The following is a 22,696-nucleotide window of genomic DNA, read 5'->3' as shown; positions in this document are numbered from 1 at the left end:
AAGAGTGCCAAGAGTTGCCCAGGAAATAAGTAAACTACTCCCAGAGAATGCTAAATGCTCTCTCCTTCAGTTCACATTCTATTAACGTTAATACTGTAAGCTTTGCTGATAAATCTGTTCTTGGTAATTTATATAAAATATTTGTATATCACCATAAATGCACACAATGCCCTGCAAGCAAGGGTCAAGGTATGTTCCTCGCCTTGAAGACTCCCAAGTGTAAGGAACCAAACTCAAACATGACAAAATTAGGACAACAGAGCAGTTGAAATTAAAGGCCTGAGAGAGGAAGGAAGGAAAGAAAGAGAAATCAGATGAGATGAGATGAGATGCGATGCGATGAGATGAGATGAACAAGGATATTTCAGAGTACCTGTATCTTGTTTTGATCCAGCCTATTTCCCAGACAACCTCTCAGTTGTCACCAGCCTCCACATTTTCTATTCAAACCAGAGTGCTACTAATTACAATCCAATTTATTGCCATAGTACCTAGAATATTATGCAGGGACAAGTTTCCTTTTATAATCACCACACAAATGTGGGACAAGATGGTAAGACAGATGTTTGCAGGAAGAAAAGGAGCATTATTCACAAGGTGGAACAGGAGCAGCATTCACTTCTAAATCCATGAAGTAGGCAAGTTGCAGAAATAAAGAAAACTGAGATAAAACCTTCAACTCTTGGAGCAAGAGTTTACAATGGCTGTAGTTCAGCAGTAGGGACTGACTGGATTACAGAACATCCTGATCATCAACCTATTATTTTAGCCAGCCTTCACATTCTGGGTTGCCATATGTTTTCTTTCCCCAATCCCTTGCAAAAATTGTCAGCCACTGTGGCACCTTCCTTCCATTGACTGAAGCTTAGACTGAAGCATGTGGCCTCCTCCACAGTGATCAGCAAGTGTTTTCCATGGATCCTCTGGCAAAAAAAAACAGTTTCAACTGAGTCTAAGTAAAGAAAATACTATTAGAGACATCTTTATGAACTTCTAGTGCATTCTCAGCATGAAGAGAGTCCTTCAATGATATCCAAATTTTATGCACAAGTAGAAAATACACACAGTCTGAGGAAAAAGACCAACAACATATTGTTTTTCTGAATTACTTAATGTACTTAATTATTATGTTAGAAAACTTGAGAAAAACTTTGTACCCTTGTAAGACCTGATACTAGCCATCAAAAAATGTTGGTCCTGGTAGGATATGAGATTGCTGCCCTTAAAATTTTACTATTTTTATCTTTTTTCTTAGCTTTTATCTTTTTTTTTTTTAAATTCTATCTCCCTTCTGATGATATTTGAAGTAATCGAGATCAGCACCCAAACTTTCATGAGACTAAATGCTTAGGTTTGTTGTTAATATTGCCAAAATCTTGGTTTGGATGCTTAGGGCCCCTAAATTCCATGGGAAATTCTGCCACTGACTGATATAACTTGACAAGGCAAAGCATGAGGGAAGGGGAAAGTCTAGTAAATCCCATTCCTCAAAAGAATGATGGATGCAATTAAAGATTGATCAGTTTTCCATTACACCAGTGGCTATCAAAATAACTAATTATGTTGTAATGTTTTTTGTACTCCCTCCTGCCTGTTTTCTTGCCCTTGCTTAGATTGCAAACTCTTCTGGTCCATGGAGGCAGGACTCATCTGACCACCTCCAAGTGTCTGCATTGCAGACATTCACATCCGAGTTAGCTGCCCCAGTTTCCCTCTATAGTCAATTCCAAGGTACTTCTAGGGCATGATTCATCTCATTCTGATTTGCTGTCTAAAATAGGTCACATGAATAATTCCCTGGAAACACCTGGAAACACGCCTCTGTTGCCTAACTGAGATGTGGCTGTGTCTAGCCGGGTGAGATTTATGCTAACCAGACTCCTAGATATTGTGCAAGGTCAGATCCAGAATCAGGACCCCTAAGTTATTAGTTAGTCAGTATTAGATATCAGTTATCAGGGTTATTCCTAAGAAGTTTAGTCTTATTTTAATGCTTAAAGCACTGGGTCAGTATTCCTTTCAGATACAGGCAGTATTAGGTCATGTCTATGGTCTCTGGGGTTTTTGCTGACCATAGGCAGCAAAACTCTCTGCTTATAACTATAAAGGAGTTAGGGAGAGATTCCAAATCACCTTATTCTTGGACCAGTTCATTCTCTATTGGACTGTGCTCTCTTCTTCCTTCCTAACAGGACCCCATTTCAGTTAAAATTTCTGCTAATTGCAACATCACTGCTGCAAGACAGCAGTCTCCCTTCAAGCTTAAATCTAAAAATACCATGCAGTCTGTATGAAGCCATATGATTGCAGTCTGATTAGATAATACACAGACACATCTTTGTGTGTGTATGGATTTGTTACATGCTCACCCTTGTAATGTGAACCTTGCAGGTCAAGGGAGGTGATTCTGCCCCTCCACTCCGCTCTGGTGAGACCCCACCTGCAGTACTGCGTCCAGCTCTGGAGCCCTCAGCATAAGAAAGACACGGACCTGTTGGAGCAGGTCCAGAAGAGGGCCACAAAAATGATCAGGGGGATGGAACACCTCTCCTATGAAGAAAGGCTGAGAGAGTTGGGGTTGTTCAGCCTGGAGAAGAGAAGGCTCCGGGGAGACCTCATTGCAGCCTATCAGTACTTCAAGGGGGCTTATCTTTCTAGATGGGGACAGACTTTTCAGAAGGGCCTGTAGCGATAGGACAAGGGGTGATGGTTTGAAACTAAAAGAGGGTAGATTCAGACTACATATAAGGAAGAAATTTTTTATGCTGAGGGTGGTGAAACACTGGCACAGGTTGTCCAGAGAGGTGGTGGATGCCCCATCCCTGGAAACATTCAAGGTCAGGTTGGCCGGGGCTCTGAGCAACCTGATCTAGTTGAAGATGTCCCTGCTCATTGCAGGGGCAGTTGGACTAGATGAGCTTTAGAGGTCCCTTCCAACCCAAACTATTCTATGATTCTATGAATGTGGAAAGTTTTGTCCCTATTGAATGAAAAACCAATTTTCAGGCTGTACAATTCTTTCTGTGGTGATTTTTCTCTTTCTTTTTCCTGTCATACCCAGGCAGAAAAAGAGCTAAAAAATATCAGAAGTAGATTGCCTGAGAACCAGGCTAACAAAATTGTCACGTTATTTTAATAATATGAGGAAACAACAAGTCTTTCAGCAGAAGATGATGGAATTGCAATTAGGAAGGAAAGTGCTTAATCTTCCCATTATATCAACTTTTCATGTTCTATTTCCTCCTTTAATTTAAGGGACTTAACCATGACGTCATGATAAAAGTAGAGAATCTTTCAGCAAAGAATTATACTTATTTTTTTATTCACCATGTGTTCTGAATGAAGGAAAAAAAAAGCTTATACTTCACATCTACACAAATCAGGAAAAATTATCTCAAGCTGCATGCTGTGATTGCATGGGAAGCGTTATCCAACTGATCACAAGGCATGGTAGTATCCCAGGTTCGGGTGGGGTGGTGCGACTGTACACACTTCCACAAGTCAGCTGGCTGAAGCCTGGAGATTGCAGGAAATTGGAAACTGGAAGACTGGACAGTCTGATGGACTGTCTGATCCATCCCCAGTCCCATCCAATCCCAAGAAAGGGATTCCAGTGACTTCTGTAAGTTACAGATATTTGCAAGTGTCTCATCCTATAAAAACAGTGAGCACTCGTGAACAGTGAACTTACTGAACGTAAGCTGCCCAAATTAATTGCATTCTTCAGCTGCTAATGGTACTGCACTGATGGTACCATGACAGCATTCTGATGTGCTAATGAATGTTTCCCACAGTGCCACTGATAAAGGGCAACTATTACTATCCTCATTTGTATTTGGGAAAATGCAACACAGAAATTAAGTAGGATGCAGCTCCAGAGGCAGAGATCTAAATGTAGGTGTCTAGAGATGAGCTAAGAGTCTGAGCTTCCATGGCAATCAAAGAAGCTCAGAGAGCAGTGAAGCTCACCCTACAGCAGGCATCACTGAATTGCTCTGTAGCCTACATTCACTGTACTGTTCATTCATTGATTATTATTAGTTCATTCATTAGTTATAATAGGAATTTAGACACTTAAAACTGTTCAGTTATTTCAAAACAGGTTTCTAGGGCCATCTGATATCACCTTTGACCTCCAGCTGCTTTGGCAGAAGTACGTGGGTCCTATATGCCAATTCTGTGCAAATGTGTCAGGTCCCTCAGAGAATCTCAGTTGGACAAGATTCCTACCTGAGGGCAGGTGGATCAGGCCTAACAGAGGGAGCCAGGGCATGTCATTTGGGGTTTGGTTTCTGCTTCCAGCTGCCTGAAAATAAATCACTGCACACTGATGTATTTGTTTATAGGAGGAGGCTCCACTTACTGTTAGGCATCAGTTTAGCTCCCTAAACATCAACAACTAGTAGCATTTGAGATGCTGTAGAGTCTTCTGCCTAACTGCTGGTTACAGGCCTTTTCCAGGTCCTGTGCCAGCCTTGGGTGGCTGCACCAGGCACCCTGCCACATCTTAAATGACATTAGATGTCTCTGTGTGGGCAATTGAATCAAGCCTCTCTTGTTGACTAGAAAACATTGTTTACCAGGAGCTCCTCTAATTTGTATTGCTCTGTTCCTCAACCAACAGAAGAAAGCTGATTATCAGAGAGTTTTCATGGGTACTCTGTTTTTATACTGAATTATGGGAAACACTAAATTTTGCAGATGGACCATCATGAAAATAATAACCTGTGAATGCTAAGGACACCGGTTTGTCCTTTTTGTTGATAAGCACTCTGGTGATCACATATTGTGTTTGCTCATGTCCGGATCCCTGAGGTTCTGCTGCACTCTGCATGCTCATTAAATACAGTTTTATTTCTCTACTCTAAATATTAAATAATAACTCATTTGAACTGGTAATGGTTTTAAGCAGAGGCATTCCAATCAGAAGCAGCATTCTTTTTATTTTCTCTGGCTGATGCATTTATGCATTTATGCATAACTGAGCTGGTTGAGCAGAACAAAACTAACTTCTTCCTCTTCGTGAAATGTCGGTGTGGCATCCTGGGCACGGGGTATTGGAGTCTCAGGAGAAGCTAAGTGCAGTGAGTAACTTTATTTTGTCCAGAAGTGGAGCTACACCCATTAGCTAGATGTGTATGACGCACTTTCCACATGCTTCATGTGCGTGATTTTGTTGGTGATGGGGCAAAAATGACTCACTACTGTGTGGGTTGGCTATAAGCTCAGCTGAGCCTTCTAACTTCAACGCAGCTTCTAGGTGGTGGATGCCCCATCCCTGGAAACATTCAAGGTCAGGTTGGCCGGGGCTCTGAGCAACCTGATCTAGTTGAAGATGTCCCTGCTCATTGCAGGGGCAGTTGGACTAGATGAGCTTTAGAGGTCCCTTCCAACCCAAACTATTCTATGATTCTATGAATGTGGAAAGTTTTGTCCCTATTGAATGAAAAACCAATTTTCAGGCTGTACAATTCTTTCTGTGGTGATTTTTCTCTCTTTCTCTTTCCTGTCATACCCAGGCAGAAAAAGAGCTAAAAAATATCAGAAGTAGATTGCCTGAGAACCAGGCTAACAAAATTGTCACGTTATTTTAATAATATGAGGAAACAACAAGTCTTTCAGCAGAAGATGATGGAATTGCAATTAGGAAGGAAAGTGCTTAATCTTCCCATTATATCAACTTTTCATGTTCTATTTCCTCCTTTAATCTAAGGGACTTAACCATGACGTCATGATAAAAGTAGAGAATCTTTCAGCAAAGAATCATACTTATTTTTTTATTCACCATGTGTTCTGAATGAAGGAAAAAAAAAGCTTATACTTCACATCTACACAAATCAGGAAAAATTATCTCAAGCTGCATGCTGTGATTGCATGGGAAGCGTTATCCAACTGATCACAAGGCATGGTAGTATCCCAGGTTCGGGTGGGGTGGTGCGACTGTACACACTTCCACAAGTCAGCTGGCTGAAGCCTGGAGATTGCAGGAAATTGGAAATTGGAAGACTGGACAGTCTGATGGACTGTCTGATCCATCCCCAGTCCCATCCAATCCCAAGAAAGGGATTCCAGTGACTTCTGTAAGTTACAGATATTTGCAAGTGTCTCATCCTATAAAAACAGTGAGCACTCTTGAACAGTGAACTTACTGAACGTAAGCTGCCCAAATTAATTGCATTCTTCAGCTGCTAATGGTACTGCACTGATGGTACCATGACAGCATTCTGATGTGCTAATGAATGTTTCCCACAGTGCCACTGATAAAGGGCAACTATTACTATCCTCATTTGTATTTGGGAAAATGCAACACAGAAATTAAGTAGGATGCAGCTCCAGAGGCAGAGATCTAAATGTAGGTGTCTAGAGATGAGCTAAGAGTCTGAGCTTCCATGGCAATCAAAGAAGCTCAGAGAGCAGTGAAGCTCACCCTACAGCAGGCATCACTGAATTGCTCTGTAGCCTACATTCACTGTACTGTTCATTCATTGATTATTATTAGTTCATTCATTAGTTATAATAGGAATTTAGACACTTAAAACTGTTCAGTTATTTCAAAACAGGTTTCTAGGGCCATCTAAGATCACCTTTGACCTCCAGCTGCTTTGGCAAAAGTACGTGGGTCCTATATGCCAATTCTGTGCAAATGTGTCAGGTCCCTCAGAGAATCTCAGTTGGACAAGATTCCTACCTGAGGGCAGGTGGATCAGGCCTAACAGAGGGAGCCAGGGCATGTCATTTGGGGTTTGGTTTCTGCTTCCAGCTGCCTGAAAATAAATCACTGCACACTGATGTATTTGTTTATAGGAGGAGGCTCCACTTACTGTTAGGCATCAGTTTAGCTCCCTAAACATCAACAACTAGTAGCATTTGAGATGCTGTAGAGTCTTCTGCCTAACTGCTGGTTACAGGCCTTTTCCAGGTCCTGTGCCAGCCTTGGGTGGCTGCACCAGGCACCCTGCCACATCTTAAATGACATTAGATGTCTCTGTGTGGGCAATTGAATCAAGCCTCTCTTGTTGACTAGAAAACATTGTTTACCAGGAGCTCCTCTAATTTGTATTGCTCTGTTCCTCAACCAACAGAAGAAAGCTGATTATCAGAGAGTTTTCATGGGTACTCTGTTTTTATACTGAATTATGGGAAACACTAAATTTTGCAGATGGACCATCATGAAAATAATAACCTGTGAATGCTAAGGACACCGGTTTGTCCTTTTTGTTGATAAGCACTCTGGTGATCACATATTGTGTTTGCTCATGTCCGGATCCCTGAGGTTCTGCTGCACTCTGCATGCTCATTAAATACAGTTTTATTTCTCTACTCTAAATATTAAATAATAACTCATTTGAACTGGTAATGGTTTTAAGCAGAGGCATTCCAATCAGAAGCAGCATTCTTTTTATTTTCTCTGGCTGATGCATTTATGCATTTATGCATAACTGAGCTGGTTGAGCAGAACAAAACTAACTTCTTCCTCTTTGTGAAATGTCGGTGTGGCATCCTGGGCACGGGGTATTGGAGTCTCAGGAGAAGCTAAGTGCAGTGAGTAACTTTATTTTGTCCAGAAGTGGAGCTACACCCATTAGCTAGATGTGTATGACGCACTTTCCACATGCTTCATGTGCGTGATTTTGTTGGTGATGGGGCAAAAATGACTCACTACTGTGTGGGTTGGCTATAAGCTCAGCTGAGCCTTCTAACTTCAACGCAGCTTCTTAATTGACTCTGACAAGTCCATATCTATCTTTTATATAATATTTTATAATGCCCTAAGGTCAAAATAAAGTTATGTTCCTCTTGCTTAACCTTCTTTTACAGAACATTAAAAAAAATGGACTAAACCAGCTGGAACTAAGTATTATTTAGGTGAATGTACTGTAAAGTAACATTTTGTTTCTTTGCTGACAAACAAACTCTGTAACAAATGAAATAACAAACTCCGTAAAGATGAGAAAACCTGCATTGTTTGTTAGGGAATGTAAATCTTGTCAAATGTTATTCCCTTAGTGGATGGCAGGTGCTTTTATTATTGGCTAGAGAAGTCACCGTGCATATGCATGTGAAACAACCAAAGCTGATGGTCACTGTTCTGTAGTGCAGGGTTGCCCTTATGCTACAGAGTGCTGTAGCTATAAAGAATGTTAATGCTTAGAGTTAGGGAGCAAACAAGCAGATAATGATTTTAAACTAAATTCTTCTTTATTAATATGACACTGTTCAGGATCTGGACAAACTAAGTAACTAGAAGCATTGCTTACCAGGAGCACCTCTAATTTGTATCGCTGTGTTCCTCAACCAACAGAAGAAAGCTGATTATCAGAGAGTTTTCATGAGTATTCTGTCTTTATACTGAATTATGGGAAACACTAAATTTCACAGATGGACCATTATGAAAATAATAACCAGTGAATGCTAAGGACGTCAGATGCCCAGGCTCTTGAGATACTGTTCATCTGTCTAACTTCGCCCATCTTGGTCTTGAGTGTCTCATTCAGGCTAGTCATGTAGTCATCTATTATCCATGGGGAAAGAGAGGGACCCATGTGGTACCTCACGGTTGATTCATTTCTTCTTAGACATCACTTTTGGAATAGGATGAACTGTCCTCTGGAGATGCTAGTCTCTCTGTTAACTAGCTTAGCCTGAGGCTTAGCTTTTAGATTACTAAAGTTAGAGAAGATGAATCCCATCCTTTGTTTTTATTTTGAGGAGGCAGGTACTAGCTTTTTTTCCTATGTTTGTGCAGTGACTGGCCACCAGTTTTGACAAGCAGGCCATGGTTTATGGTGGAAACTCTCAAATGCTACTGCAAACACTGCCCCCCCCCCTGCAATATTTAAAAAATCTTACTAATTTCATTGGGTATTATTATAGTTCAGTCCTTTGGGCTGATGTTAAGTACTGTCTAGCCCAAAATGAGGATGTAGATAGATGATCAGAAAGATAAAAGATCAGAAATGTTTTAAACAACTGAAATAATGGAGATGTATGTCATGGTTTAACCCCAGCCAGCAACTAAGCACCACACAGCTGCTCACTTACTCCCCCCGAGTGGGATGGGGGAAATAACTGGAAGAGGAAAAGTGAGAAAAGTTGTGCGTTGAGATCAAGACAGTTTAATAGGTAAAGCAAAAGCCGCGCACACAAGCAAAGCAAAACAAGGAATTCATTCCCTGCTTCCCATGGGCAGGCAGGTGTTCAGCCATCTCCAGGAAAGCAGGGCTCCATCACACGTAACGGTTACTTGGGAAGACAAACGCCATCACTCCAAACGTCCCCCCCTTCCTTCTTCTTCCCTCAGGTTTATATTGCTGAGCATGACGTCCCATGGTATGGAATGTCCCTTTGGCCAGTTGGGGTCAGCTGTCCTGGCTGTGCCCCCTCCCAGCTTCTTGTGCACCCCCAGCCTACTTGCTGGTGGGGTGGTGTGAGGAGCAGAAAAGGCCTTGACTGTGTGTAAGCACTGCTCAGCAGTAACGAAAACATCCCTGTGTTATCAACACTGTTTTCAGCACAAATCCAAAACATAGCCCCATACTAGCTACTATGAAGAAAATTAACTCTATTCCAGCCAAAACCAGCACAATGCATATATCTTATTTGCTGCAACATAGATAGATTGATTGATGAGTAGATAGATAATGGAGAATGGAAGAGGCAATTTTTGTGTTATCTGTTTATATTTATCATATGCTTCTGTTGCTGCAGCTCAAAAATGAAACCACTTATTTTAAAAGTAGTGTAGTAACATCAGAAAATTGCATCTGGAGAAAATGAAGCCCATATCAAATTCAGTGAGACCACAGTGACTTATAAGTTTGAATGAGGAGAAGGAAAAAGATCTGCTTTCCAGGAGTCTCCCAGTGGCTTAGTTGAAGGCTAATATGGTGTCATACAGGCACCAAAATCATAAAGGCTGTTTATTATGACTGTGCAGCTAAAATAATAGCAAGCTTGAGACTGTAGCTGATAAATAGATAATGACAGAGTTGCCTGCAGCCCATTAAAGAACCAATGAAAGACTGAAGTCTGCCACAAGGTTTCTCCATAGATGAGGTGGTGAAGACTGGGAGATATCCAGATTAGGCTTTAACAGATAACTAGTAAAAATTGAACACACGAATCTTGCATGCATACGCAGCCTGGGCCTAAAGATATTCACCAATTAAAAATTGTGTGATGAAAGACGGTAAAAGAAGATGGAAAATGCATGAGATAAGTACAGGGAGTAATTTAAGTGGGTGGGGATGTGCCAAAGACCATGCAAAAATATTGCACCACCATTAGTGGGAGGTGAGAATAGGACCACAGGAGCTAGAATAAAGGCAACAGACCAGTTAGAAAGGGCAGGGTGGGAAGTAGAGTAGGGAGTATGGCTTTTAGTTAAGCAGAGGGGAACTGCACTGCAAACAAACTGAACAGCTGTGGGTGCTGTAGAGTTTATCAGTCTTGGGGCTTGCTGTACCATCCTGTCTGTACATCACTAACTGTGCAGATTAGGTGGTCTAATTCTGCTAAGAGCCAGCATGACCAAACAGTATGGGAAGGACCATGGAAAGATACATGGGAGGGTTAGCGATACTGTGAGTCAGTGGGAGATATGCCTGCTGCTGGTGGTACATCTCTTTGTGCTTCTGGCTTTTAGTTCCCATGAGGAAATTATGGGTTTCAGCTGCAGGATAAAAAGGAGACAGGGGACAGTTCTGATCAAAAACTTTGGATCCTGGTGAGAGTGGAGGAGGGAGAATGAAGTATCATCATAGCCTACAGGCTCAATGATGATAGGGCACATGGTGGGAGCATGAAGAAGCTAATCACATGAATACAAGCTGCTTGCCCTGTCTCCCCCCCCTCCCCCCCCCCCCCCCCCCCCCCCCTTTTCTCCTAATCTCAAACACACACCGCCATCCACTGCTTCCTGCCCATTTCTTGACCTGTTTGCTTTGTCTGGACACACTGATGGTTTTTATTCTTAACTGTGTGGGAAGACTGCTCTAACCATATCACCCTATTTTCAGGGTTTACTAGGTTACCCAACTTCAAGTGATAATTAGCTTGCCACAGCTCTTCAGCACTTCTCCCATGGGGAATGGGGATTGCTGGCTACTTCTTAAACCCCTTAATTTGTTTACTCAGGGCTCCTAACATCCCCGCAGGCCTGTGAGATGCTGTGCTGACACCAGTGAGGAGCATGAGGCGGGCTCGGAAATCTTCCCGCTTAGAGCCACCACTGAGGTCAGGACCTCAAACAACAGAGCACCCAGTACTATAATTCCATAGATGATACATATGAAAATGACATAATTCATTGGTCAAACTGTTCTGGTTTTTGGTGTTTGTTTGTTTTTTTTTTCATAACTGTATCAAAAGGGTGTGAAGACAATCTGTGATAGATGAGGTCTCTTGCTAAGGAAGCTCCTCTAATATGAAGCTGACCACCCCTAACTGACTGCTCCTTCTTGGGGCAAAAATTTTGCTCTTGGTTAAAACTTACAATTTCCCCTATTTAATTTAAGAGTTCTAATTGCAGATAGAGATTTAATAGTGTCTCAGGAAACCTTATTATATGGACTGTTTTGTAACACAGGCTGTCTCTCCACAGTGATGGACAAAAAATAGTCTGCAGTTTGAATATCTGATGTCTTAATACCATTTTTGGAAGAATTTTAAATCTCAAGTTGATGACAGTCATCCTTCCCATCAGGCAATAAAAGCACTGTTCCGCTTTTTAATACATCTAGTAATCAAACATTAAAAATTCCCTCCCAACCAAGCAGTGAGGCCCCAGAGAACATGAGAGTAGGCAGTCCAAGGGGTATTTAAAACATCAGATGACTGTATGAGACAGGAAGGCTTGTGTGGGCTGGCAAGTTTAATAAGCACTGCGATATTTAATATGTCTCCATGCTTAATAGCAGTTTCTTTATTGGAATAAGATATCCAGCAAAGTCTGTCATTAGTCATTTATTTTAATATCTACTTCCACTCAATTGCATGTTCTACTCTGAGTGCTCCGGAAACCCACTCTCTTACAACAAGTCTCTTTCTGAAGATCTCCGATCATTGCATGTTCAGCAATTTCACCCTGGCAGCTTGTGGTCTACTACAATACCAAAGCAGTTTCCAAATATGACAGGAATTAGTATGAATTTAAATCTTTTTTTATACATATCATCAAATATGCCTACATGGATTTGCCTGTTTACAATTCTTTAAAAAACCAACAAATGTCTCCTTGCACTTTTCTATTGATTTTAAATATAGATTAAGTTAATGGCTGTCCAGCGAAATGTAAGACAAGTCTTCACCTCGACTTTATCTGAAGTCTAACTTCAGTGTGACTATAGCAGATAAGAGGAAAAAGTAACGAATCTTGGAGTTGCTTCTCCCTATCCTTCATACAGGATGTAAACCCATATATATTCTCCATCTTGAAAGAATTAAAAAGTTAAGGACTAATTTGCAGTATGTATGTAGTTTGCAGAATAAATACTTGGAAAGAGGAATGTCTGTGCCCACCCCAAAATCTGATATAAAACATTAAAACTAAAATTGACATTAACCTTACAACATCTCTTTGTGTATTCAGCTATTTAGCCACTTCTTGGAAACCAGGCCTACTCAGTGATGGAGAAAGTAAATACTGGTGACTCTGACAGTGATTTCAATAATTAAATTTCCTCCTCCCTCACTTTGACTCGTCAAGGCAGGAATGGAGCTAGTCGTAACTAGCCTTGGAGCTAGTGGTAATGAAGAAAAAGGAAGAATGTGGTTAATTTTATATCCTAATTGCCTTTAGAATGCAGAGCAAGAACAATTGGTTTGCAAGGATGAAGATAAAGGTAGGATCTGGCATTTCATCTGTAGCTTTTTCTCCTTCTTGCTACTATTAACACTCAAAATCTTGTTTATGAGCTATTAACACTCAAAATCTTGTTTATGAGCAAAGAGGAAGCACAGCTTATACAAATATATGTATATCCAATAATTTATTTTTAGTATACTTGAAATCTTATCATTCTATTCATTGTTAGTCCAGATAGAATTCTTACAGAAAAAGAAATAATAATAACGCAGTTACATGTGAATCTACATCTGGGTCTACAAGACACATAATTTACACATGGTAGCTTTTCCATCACTTCATGTCTGTAAGTCAAAGTTGCATAATCTTCTAAAAATATTCTGCAGGAAAGAAAGAAAAGGAAGGATGTAAAACCTGCTGCCAAAAACAACACGGTAACATCATGTAAGTTTCGGTTCTCCAGGAAGGCAAACAAAATTGTCTGTCTATCAAAATGATGCTGTCTCCCAAAGCAGGAGCAGCTGTTTGCCATCAGTGGTGAGAGGAAGGTGTCCTCAGTTGCTCTCTGAGGAGGATCCCTGGACATCCCTTTCCTCAGAGATGAGATGGGACAAGCACACAGAGCCTTACAGAGAGCTTTCACCTCCTTGTGCCTCCCTTAAAAAGCAAATGTGCTCGAGTACCCATCCCATGTCTTGACCACTTTCCCTCATCTCCAGCCTGAACTCCAATTTCATCTCTATCTGCTTTACTTGCCTCATCTTCAAGCACGGCATCCTACACTCCTATCCTAAACCTTATTCCCCTCTCTCCCCAAACAGCTGTGATCTCTGCCCCAGCTGGAGCAAAAGCTGCTGCCCACCAGCGTCACCACAGTAGCTCTCCATGTGCAGATGCTTCCCTAGCAGCTTTCCAGGGATAGGGCTCCCTTCCTACCATGAGAAGAACAATTTCTTTCTGTGTCATTTGAAGCTTGGATGAAGCCCTGGATATCCCTTTTAGCCATTACTACTGATATTCAGAGATACCCTTTATGTCTACCTGCTCTGTCACTGCTTTCTATGTACCCTATCATACCTGTACGGGCCGATCACACTGTCGGCCTTAAAAGGAGACCATGAGGCAATGGGAGAGACGATGTGAAGTTCTGGTTCAGTTGTAACTTGCTTATACAGACTTCCTGGTACTCAAGCAGTTTGTCAGACTGCATTTTTAGAAATGCAGTATATTTCAAATAAATAAAAAATTTAAAACTAACACCACAGAGCAAGATTTCCAGTACAGGATAATATCCATGAGATGCAATAAGTGAAGTTAAATAAATATTTTTTAATTTAAAATTGCTCTGAAATGTGTGGAGGGAAAGGAGCTTATAGGATATTAGTTTTATAAAGGAAAAAATGTGAGAAAATTTTGCACTGCAGAAAAGAGAAAGAAATTCTAATCCCTGTAAAAATTATGTAATTGACACAAAGTGTGTACTTTCACTGTTGTTTAAGCAATGTGTTTATACACCATTGATTGCTAATCTTTCCCATGCATCTGGGATGTTTCATAGACCCCTGTGAGTAGTAAAACCAGACATTAAAGCTGTGGACTTAACTATCCTTCTTAGTCAATCAGGCCTGTGTCCTGGCATGTCTGAGTGATAATTTTTCCCAGATTAGATAGCATTTTCTCTGTTCTCTTCCAATTTAGACCCATTTCCAAATTATCCTCTACCACTGCTCAGAATCTCACTTGAATCACTCCAGTCCTCAGGGTTTCATAGATGAATTCACAGCTGGTATAAATCTAGAAGCTTGTTCTGTTTATGAACAAGTTTCTGTGCAACAAATGGCTGCAATAGCAGCAAACGAAACCAGGGACTAAAAATGTCTTTTCTGCTGCCATATTCATACTGGTATGAACTGAGTGCAATAAACAAAATATTAACCTCACCCTAAGAAGTTAATATCTGTCAGCTTAGCCAAAGTAACTCATTATAACGAGCATTGCGGTACAAACCCAAATTCAAACAGATCAGCTTAAACTGCAACACAGTTGAGCATCTGTCCACATCTCAGCTACCCTGTGATCCACTCACGCTGTGTGTCATTCAAATTACTTGAACACAGATAAACAAGTTTATTCTGCTGAAGCTTCTCTCGGTATAGTAATGGGTTCCACTATTTAATTTAAATACCTAGGCCTTGGAGTCAGGTGAATGCCATGGCATCTTAGTTTCTTTATCAGTAAGCTTATCTGCAGAAAAAGGCAATAAAGCAAACAAAAATCCTTCAAAACATAACCCAATTATTTTCAAAAGCAAGAAGTCAGGTAAATAAATTTTGAATATATTATTTTTAAATGTAATGATTTTGGTCCATTCTCAAGATTTTGGAGTGCTCTAATTAGACATCACCTGGATGTCTTATCTCCGTGGCTATTTCTGGTTTGGAAAACTGTAAAATCAAAGCAACAAAATGAAGCTGTGTGTCTCATATTAATCCCATCACTGAGGTACATTGGGTCTATTTATGCCAGTCTATTCTTGCAAGTTGATCTTGCCCAGGAGCACACACTGAAGGAATCATAGAATCATAGAATGGTTTGGATTGGAAGGGACCTTAAAGATCATCTGGATCCAACCCCCCTGCCATGGGCAGGGACACTTTCCACTGGACAAGGTTGCTCAAAGCCCCATCCAACCTGGCCTGAACACTTCCAGGGAGAGGCCATCCACAACTTCTCTGGAAAACCTGTTCCAGTGTCTCACCACCCACACAGTAAAGAATTTCTTCCTAATATCTAATCTAAATCTAGCCTCTTTCAGTTTAAAACTGTTACCCCTTGTCCTATCACTACACTCCCTGATAACGAGTCCCTCCCCATCTTTCCTGTAGGCCCCCTTTAAGTACTGGAAGGCTGCTATAAGGTTTCCCTGGAGCCTTCTCTTCTCTAGGCTGAACGACCCCAACTCTCTCAGCCTGTCCTCATAGGAGAGGTGCTCCAGCCCTCTGATCATTTTTGTGGCCCTCTTCTGGACCTGCTCCAACAGGTCCGTGTCTTTCTTATGCTGAGGGCTCCAGAGCTGGACGCAGTACTCCAGGTGGGGTCTCACCAGAGCAGAGTACAGGGGCAGAATCACCTCTCCCTCGACCTGGTGGCCACGCTTCTTTGGGTGCAGCCCGGGATACGATTGGCTTTCTGGGCTGCGAGCGCACATTGCTGGCTCATGTCCAGCTTTTCATCCACCAGTACCCCCAAGTCCTTCCCCGCAGGGCTGCTCTCAATCCACTCATCGCCCAGCCTGTATCCATGCTTGGGATTGCCCTGACCCAGGTGCAGGACCTTACACTTGTTCTTGTTGAACCTCGTGAGGTTCACATGGGCCCACCTCTCTAGCCTGCCAAGGTCCCTCTGGATGGCATTCCTTTCCTCTAGAGTATCAACCACGCCACTCAGCTTGGTGTAATCCACAAACTTGCTGAGGGTGCACTCAATATCAGCCAGTCCCAGAGATGGGCTTTGGGGACATGGTTGCAGGGCAAATGGCAAAGAGCCATAAGAGGTTGCACCCACCCAAACACACACGCAATATGGTAGGAAAAGGGACTTTGGAGTCCATGTCTGAATATGAAGGAGGGAAAATCATCCACTGAGGTGGATACAGTGGGTGCAATGGGTACAATTCTTGGGATACAGCAATGGTGGTGAGACAGGCCTTGTTAAAGATGTTTTTTAAACGTTAAGCTACTGGTTGTGCTTTAACAGCAAGAGTCCTGAGCCAGGCCAAGCCTCCTTCATTTAGGCAAAAAGGAGGTTGGTCACTTCCACGTGGGTGTTTGGGAAAAGGCCTTGGGGCTTTCGCCCTAGGAAGAAACCTGCTGCCCCCCAGAAGAAAGACTTGCCAGAGGAAAGAAGGGAAGGATGGACTAAGCCTGGCATAAATGTGCTAGATGCAATAGCTCCTCTCAGAGCTTTTCAGCATGCAGTGTGGCAGGAGTTCACATTTCTCTTTTCATGCATATTTTGCTGCAAAATCTTCCATTTCATCAGAACTGCACAGGAAGTTCTATGCACAGTCTATGAGATTCCCTGTTAAGGGATAATTTTCTTCACAAAATGTTACATCACAGTGTACTTTATGGTCTCTACCCACCCTTATTCTTATACAGCGCTTCAACACAGCTATAAATCCCCATTAGGCGAGGCTACCAGCTTGAATGAAGAACAATGTGTTCTTATATACATTTCCCAGCATCACTCCAGGCAAAGCATTTTTATGGCAGGTATTTGGGTGATCTGCAGGAAAAGAAACTATGTCATTTATGAATAGTTTTGCAAAAAACCTGTCAGACCATTACAGGCCACAAGGCAGTACTCCGCTGTTACTGCAAAGCTATCAGTTGGGATGACAGCAGCCATCAGTTGCTGTTGCTAAATTTCAACCTAATGAAACTTTGCCATGGGAAGATGATCATTTCTGGAGCCAGAAGCAAGTCTTGAGCAGGTGCCACATGAAGAAAAGTAAAGCATTAGTGTTAATATTATTTTCTTGAAGGAACACATCTTGTAAATTACAGGTAATCAAGTAATTTTCACTGAAAGAAATGTCATTTGTTGCTTTAAAAATATAGAGGCTTTACTTAACAGTACCCTTTTAAAATGTAATACAACTTACCCTATTTTCACCTCCTTCTGATGAAAGCAATGAATAATAACCTGTCTGAATAGCCACTCTTAGAACAGTGACACTTCAACTTTTTTGCACTGTTGGTATTTACAATATCCAGTTTCAGATTCCTTCCTGTCCTTTGAAAACAACACACAACTAGAAAGCCACCCCCAATACCTATCCATTTAGTAGTGGGGCCACCTTTTGGTTTTAATACTAATTATTGGCTAGGTTTTAGAGTTTGCTCCGCATAAACATGCCTGCATCTTTTTTCTCTGCTGCTGTAGAAAGTTGTCTAAGACATTAAATGCTCATTACACTGAAATATTAGTGTGTTCTGTAAGCACTTACGATACTTGCCTCCTGTGTTTGTATCCTGCTCGTTTGAATGCACTACTGCCAACAGTGCATTTAATACATAGTAGCTTCACTCTCCCTTTATAATTTCTTCTTGGCATTTTTTCATTGTGCATTTGTGTTACTTTCCTGCTTTGATAGATTCCCACAAGGAACTTTTCCTAGAACCAGAAGACAGAAGCAGAGGAACTCTGTAAGGTACCACATAGCAGGAGCTTTCCAAGAAAAATGAGCGGTCACATGTCAAACTGGAAAATTACATTGCATGTTGAAGACTAGTAGAAGAGACTTTGACTCTAGTCACATTTGCTTGCGAATCCATTCCTTTTTTGATATTCCAGTCTCTTGAGCAGGATAAAACCCAATCTTTTAAAATCCTGCCTGTTAGAAAATGGTGTTTTGTTTGTCCTTGCAGATAAATGAGTTCTCCCTACAGTGAATTATTCTTTAGATCAGCTTCACTGCAAGATGATTAACACTCATTTCTGGGCCAGTAACATGTTTCCAGTATACCAGTTTCAAGGTCTGAAGCCTCATCATCCTGTAAGGCCGGAGACTGTATTGCATCATGGGGAAGCACAGAGCTGGAGTTTCTGAAGGGGACATACAATATTTGTCAGAAGTGTGAAGATATCAGACTACAGTCCTTGAAAGTGACATTTTCAATATAGAAATGTCACTTTGGAGGAGGCTTTATGCATCTTTCTAAGCTTAACTTCTTGGGCTAGTGAAAACTGAGGCATCTAGATGCATGTGTGAAAGGGCACAAAATCTGAATATTTTGAGCATGAAAAATATCTGTAAAACATCTAAAATAATTTTTCTGTAACCTATGTACACATTGTTACACTATGCTACACATTGTAGCATATGTGTAACAGCTTCAATTTATTTGGCAGACTGAGATTTGCTCCACAGGCTTCAAAACTTTGTTTCCAAAACATTTGAGGGCAGAATTCTCAGTGTGCACTTATTTGCCAAAATTTCTGAAAACTTAAGCCATCATCTTCCATGACAAAACTCTAACCTGTGCATAACATAAATGGAGTTCTTCATGCAAAGAAGACAAGACAAAAAAACCCAATGAGAAGCAAATACAGTGAGAAGGTATTTTCAAATTGCATTTATGTATAGTATTCGCTTCACTGTAATTTTTTTAGGTAAAAAACAGCAATTGGCCACACAGAAGTTAATGTAGATAATATGTCTGATAATAAGGATAAAACTGTCTTATAAGTAATTTGCTTTCAAAATCATGCACTCCAGGCTTTTTTATCATGACAGTCTTCTGAAATTCAGATGGTTACTAATTTAATATTCTGCTATTTTTAAATCTAGTTAAAACTGTTGCTAGTGTTCATCTTTACTGTACATATTCTATACAGGAGTGACTCAAGTCCCAGGGAAAGTGCTAATAATTACACCTAGCCACATCACATTGTGGGGAAAAGTAGGTACTGATGGAGCTCAAACTAAGATTTATGACTTTATAAAACACAGGATTTAGATGATACATACATCTAGATACATCTAGAATGACATTCTTATTGGTATAAAATTTGCAAAGCAATCCTCGCTATCTGCATGCAGCACAACATCACTGATGACATCTCATGGAACAGAAGTACTGTAACTGAATGGATGTCACTGCAAATGCATTTCCCAAGGAGAAGCTTCTGTTGCATCATCTTATGTGCTGTATATTGAAACAAATGCAAAGCAAGGACCTTCCCAGCCACAGCATGTTACTGGAAATTCAGTATCGGAAGCTATCTGTGCTTTATAAAGGCAAGTAGTGAAAGATGCCTTAATGGTACATACTGCACCTGCTGCTCTCTTTTCAGGTGAGATGTACAGGAAGGCAAGAAAGCATTCAGACAAACACAGTCTTTTGGAACTCAAATGCATTAAAATATACAAAATCTGGAAGAACAGTTTGGGATATATACCTTCAGGTAACTTAAGGAGGAGACTGGGAGTTTGCTGAACTAAACGCTTGACAAGAAACCAAAGTTGTAGAGCCAGCTCTGCCATCCCTTATGTGAGTGTGGGATGTGTGGGAACTTGGAGCATAACTGGCTTCCAGCAAGCTGCTGTGTGGCTCTCTCCAAGCGCTGTGCTGGGAAGCTGTCCAGGGTATATTGACTTCTGGTATTCTGGATCCAGGAAATAGTACTGTCAAGTCCCGAGGGGTAAAAGTAATCCCTATTTAATTAATAATTTTGATTAACTGAGTTTAGGTAAACAGGATGGTAAAGTAACCAAAATATCCTGAAAGCAAAATACAGGAACTGAGAGGCATGTCCCTGTCCAGCCATTTGTCAGTAAAGATACATTCTTCGTCTCCCTGCCCTTGCAGCTGCTGGGGATAAAAATGCAGCCTCCTGGCTGCAGAGGGATCAGTGTGAGCAGAGCTGGGGGCTTCGGTAGAATTCATGAAAGGCATCTGTCAGCAGTGTTTTATAGCATTAACTGTGCTACCAACTATGTTAGAATAAAAAATGAACCTTTGTACCCATCTGCTTGGGATGGAGTTAATTTTCTTCATAGCAGCCTCTAGGGCACTGTATTTTGGATTTGTGACCAAATCAGTGTTGGTAACACACCAATGTTTTAGCTATTGCTGAACAGTGTTTGCATGGTGTCAAGGCCTTTTCTTTTTCCCACTCTCCCCTCCCCAGTAAGTAGGCTGGGGGTGGGCAAGAGGTTGGTAGGGAACACAACCAGGACAGCTGACCCAAGCCGGCCAATTCCATACTATATGATGTCATGCTCAGCTATAAAAGCTTGGAGAAATACAGAAGAAGGGGGGATGTCTGTGGTTATGGCATATGCCTTCCCAAGTAACCATTGCACACAATGGAGCCCTGCTTTCTGGAAATGGCTGAACATTTGCTGTAGTGAATGAATTCCTTATTTTGCTTTGCCTGCATGTGCCACTTTGCATTACTTAATAAACTGTCTTTGTCTTGACCCAAAAGTTTTTCTTGCTTTTGCCCTTCTGATTCTCTCTCCCATCCCATGGGGGGGGAGTAAGCGAGCAACTGGGTGGGGGCTTACCTGCTAGCTGGGGTCAACCCACCACAACCTTGCGATGAGGCCCTCACGACAAGTTCTTCCCCCTGCCTCTCCCTCCAAATCTTCACCTTTAAATGTTTTTCCCTTTTAACTTATATAAAAAATGCTCAAGACATACTTAATGATGGACCAAAGTAAGAAACATGTAAGTATGCAGTTGCACACTTAATTCCTGTGCACAACTGTGAAGACACATGCAAAGGAGGCACTCAGAAATGAAGACTGGCATCTCTTGAGTGAACTGCTCATTTGATTCTGAAACAATCATTTTTCAAATGTTATTTAATATGAGCAATGTAACTGCTCTGTTTGTGTGACTGACCTCTTGGAACACTATGCCAAAGGCTATCCTCAGTCGTAGCCATGCAACCGCATTAATTTCAGCGCGATTGCACAGGCATGGCTGCAGACAGAAGCTCACCTCGGTGGTGTACCTTCCTCTGCTGCAGAATTACCCACTGTTTAGGTCTTATTTTTGCCATCGTAGTTAGTTACTGCTTGCATAACTAACGCGACAGTGTATGGGTGATTCTGTTCTCCAGCCTGTACAAAAGCATGTTGTCCTGAGCCCGTGCCAGGTCATCCTGGGAGTCCTTCCTCCTAAATTACTTCCTTTGCTTCCTCACTCATTAGCTTATCAGAATCCTCTTTGCAATATATCAGATAAAATTTGATTATTATTTTGCTTTACAACAGTGTGAAAAGAATTAATTTAGAACAGCAATGATGGAGAAATGTTTGAGGCACTACCAAAGTTCTCTGTCAAAATTAAAGGTAGATTTTTGGAAGAGCTTAGTGTTGAGATCATTCTGGTCCCACAGCTACTCTCTCTGTATTTCAAATCCAGATGAGACCATTATGGTGCAAGCAGACCCACAAACTTTGCTAGCTAATTTGCTTAATTATCCTCACTGTTAAAAACTGTCATCCCATTTCTAGTCAGAATACATCTGTCTTCAGCTTCCAGCTGTTGGATTCCATCGGAGGCCTGAATTTATTCCAGTGACATTATCTGATCAGGGACCTTGTCAACTAAGGGAAAAGGGGAAGCCAGAAACCAAAATATACAAAGACACAGACCTGACAAAACAAACACAGAGACAATGACAAGAAACCAACCTTGCCAGTCATACTAATTGATGGGCTATCAGGAAACTACAGGCAACACTCCCAGGAAGATCAACCCAGACTTTGCAACAGATAAGACTGTAAACCAGGAGAGACAGGGCTGGGAGGGGTGTGGGAATTGATAGAGCTCTACAAACTCAGGGGGGACATGCAGGGGGGAGGAAGGAAGAACAAAGAGGAGGGGTAGACAGAAAAGGGTATAAAAGGGGCCTGTTGCATGTAAAACAGGGCCGATCAGTACGCTTGTCTGGCTGAGCCCTGCACCTGGTCACCACAGTCTGTCCTATCTTCTCATTAAATGTTTTCTCAGCTGCCTCTCTACATAACCTCACTCTTTATCCCATGTGTATGTTCGCTGCAAGAACTAAGAGCCAGCTACAGATGAGACCTGTGATGTCAGCTACTGAAGTGAGTGAGGGTCCCTAGTTGGATGGGCCACTGCTATCTGGTCCTACAAACTTTGTGCCCAGAGTGCCAGCTACTGGGTGGACTAGTGTTACGCCTTTCGGTGCAACGGAGGGAAAACACAGTCTCTCAATATGAGTGATCAGCATACTTCGTTTATTAGAATACAATCATCAGGCTTTATAGGCTTACTTCCTACATATTTATTATTATAGGCTGGGTTAGTATAACTAGTTCTAAGAAAAGGCGGGATATTTTAATTA

The sequence above is a fragment of the Pygoscelis adeliae genome, unplaced genomic scaffold, assembly GCF_000699105.1.
Source record: "Pygoscelis adeliae isolate BGI_AS28 unplaced genomic scaffold, ASM69910v1 Scaffold141, whole genome shotgun sequence".
Taxonomy (NCBI): domain Eukaryota; kingdom Metazoa; phylum Chordata; class Aves; order Sphenisciformes; family Spheniscidae; genus Pygoscelis; species Pygoscelis adeliae.
This window is presented reverse-complemented; position numbering follows the sequence as displayed.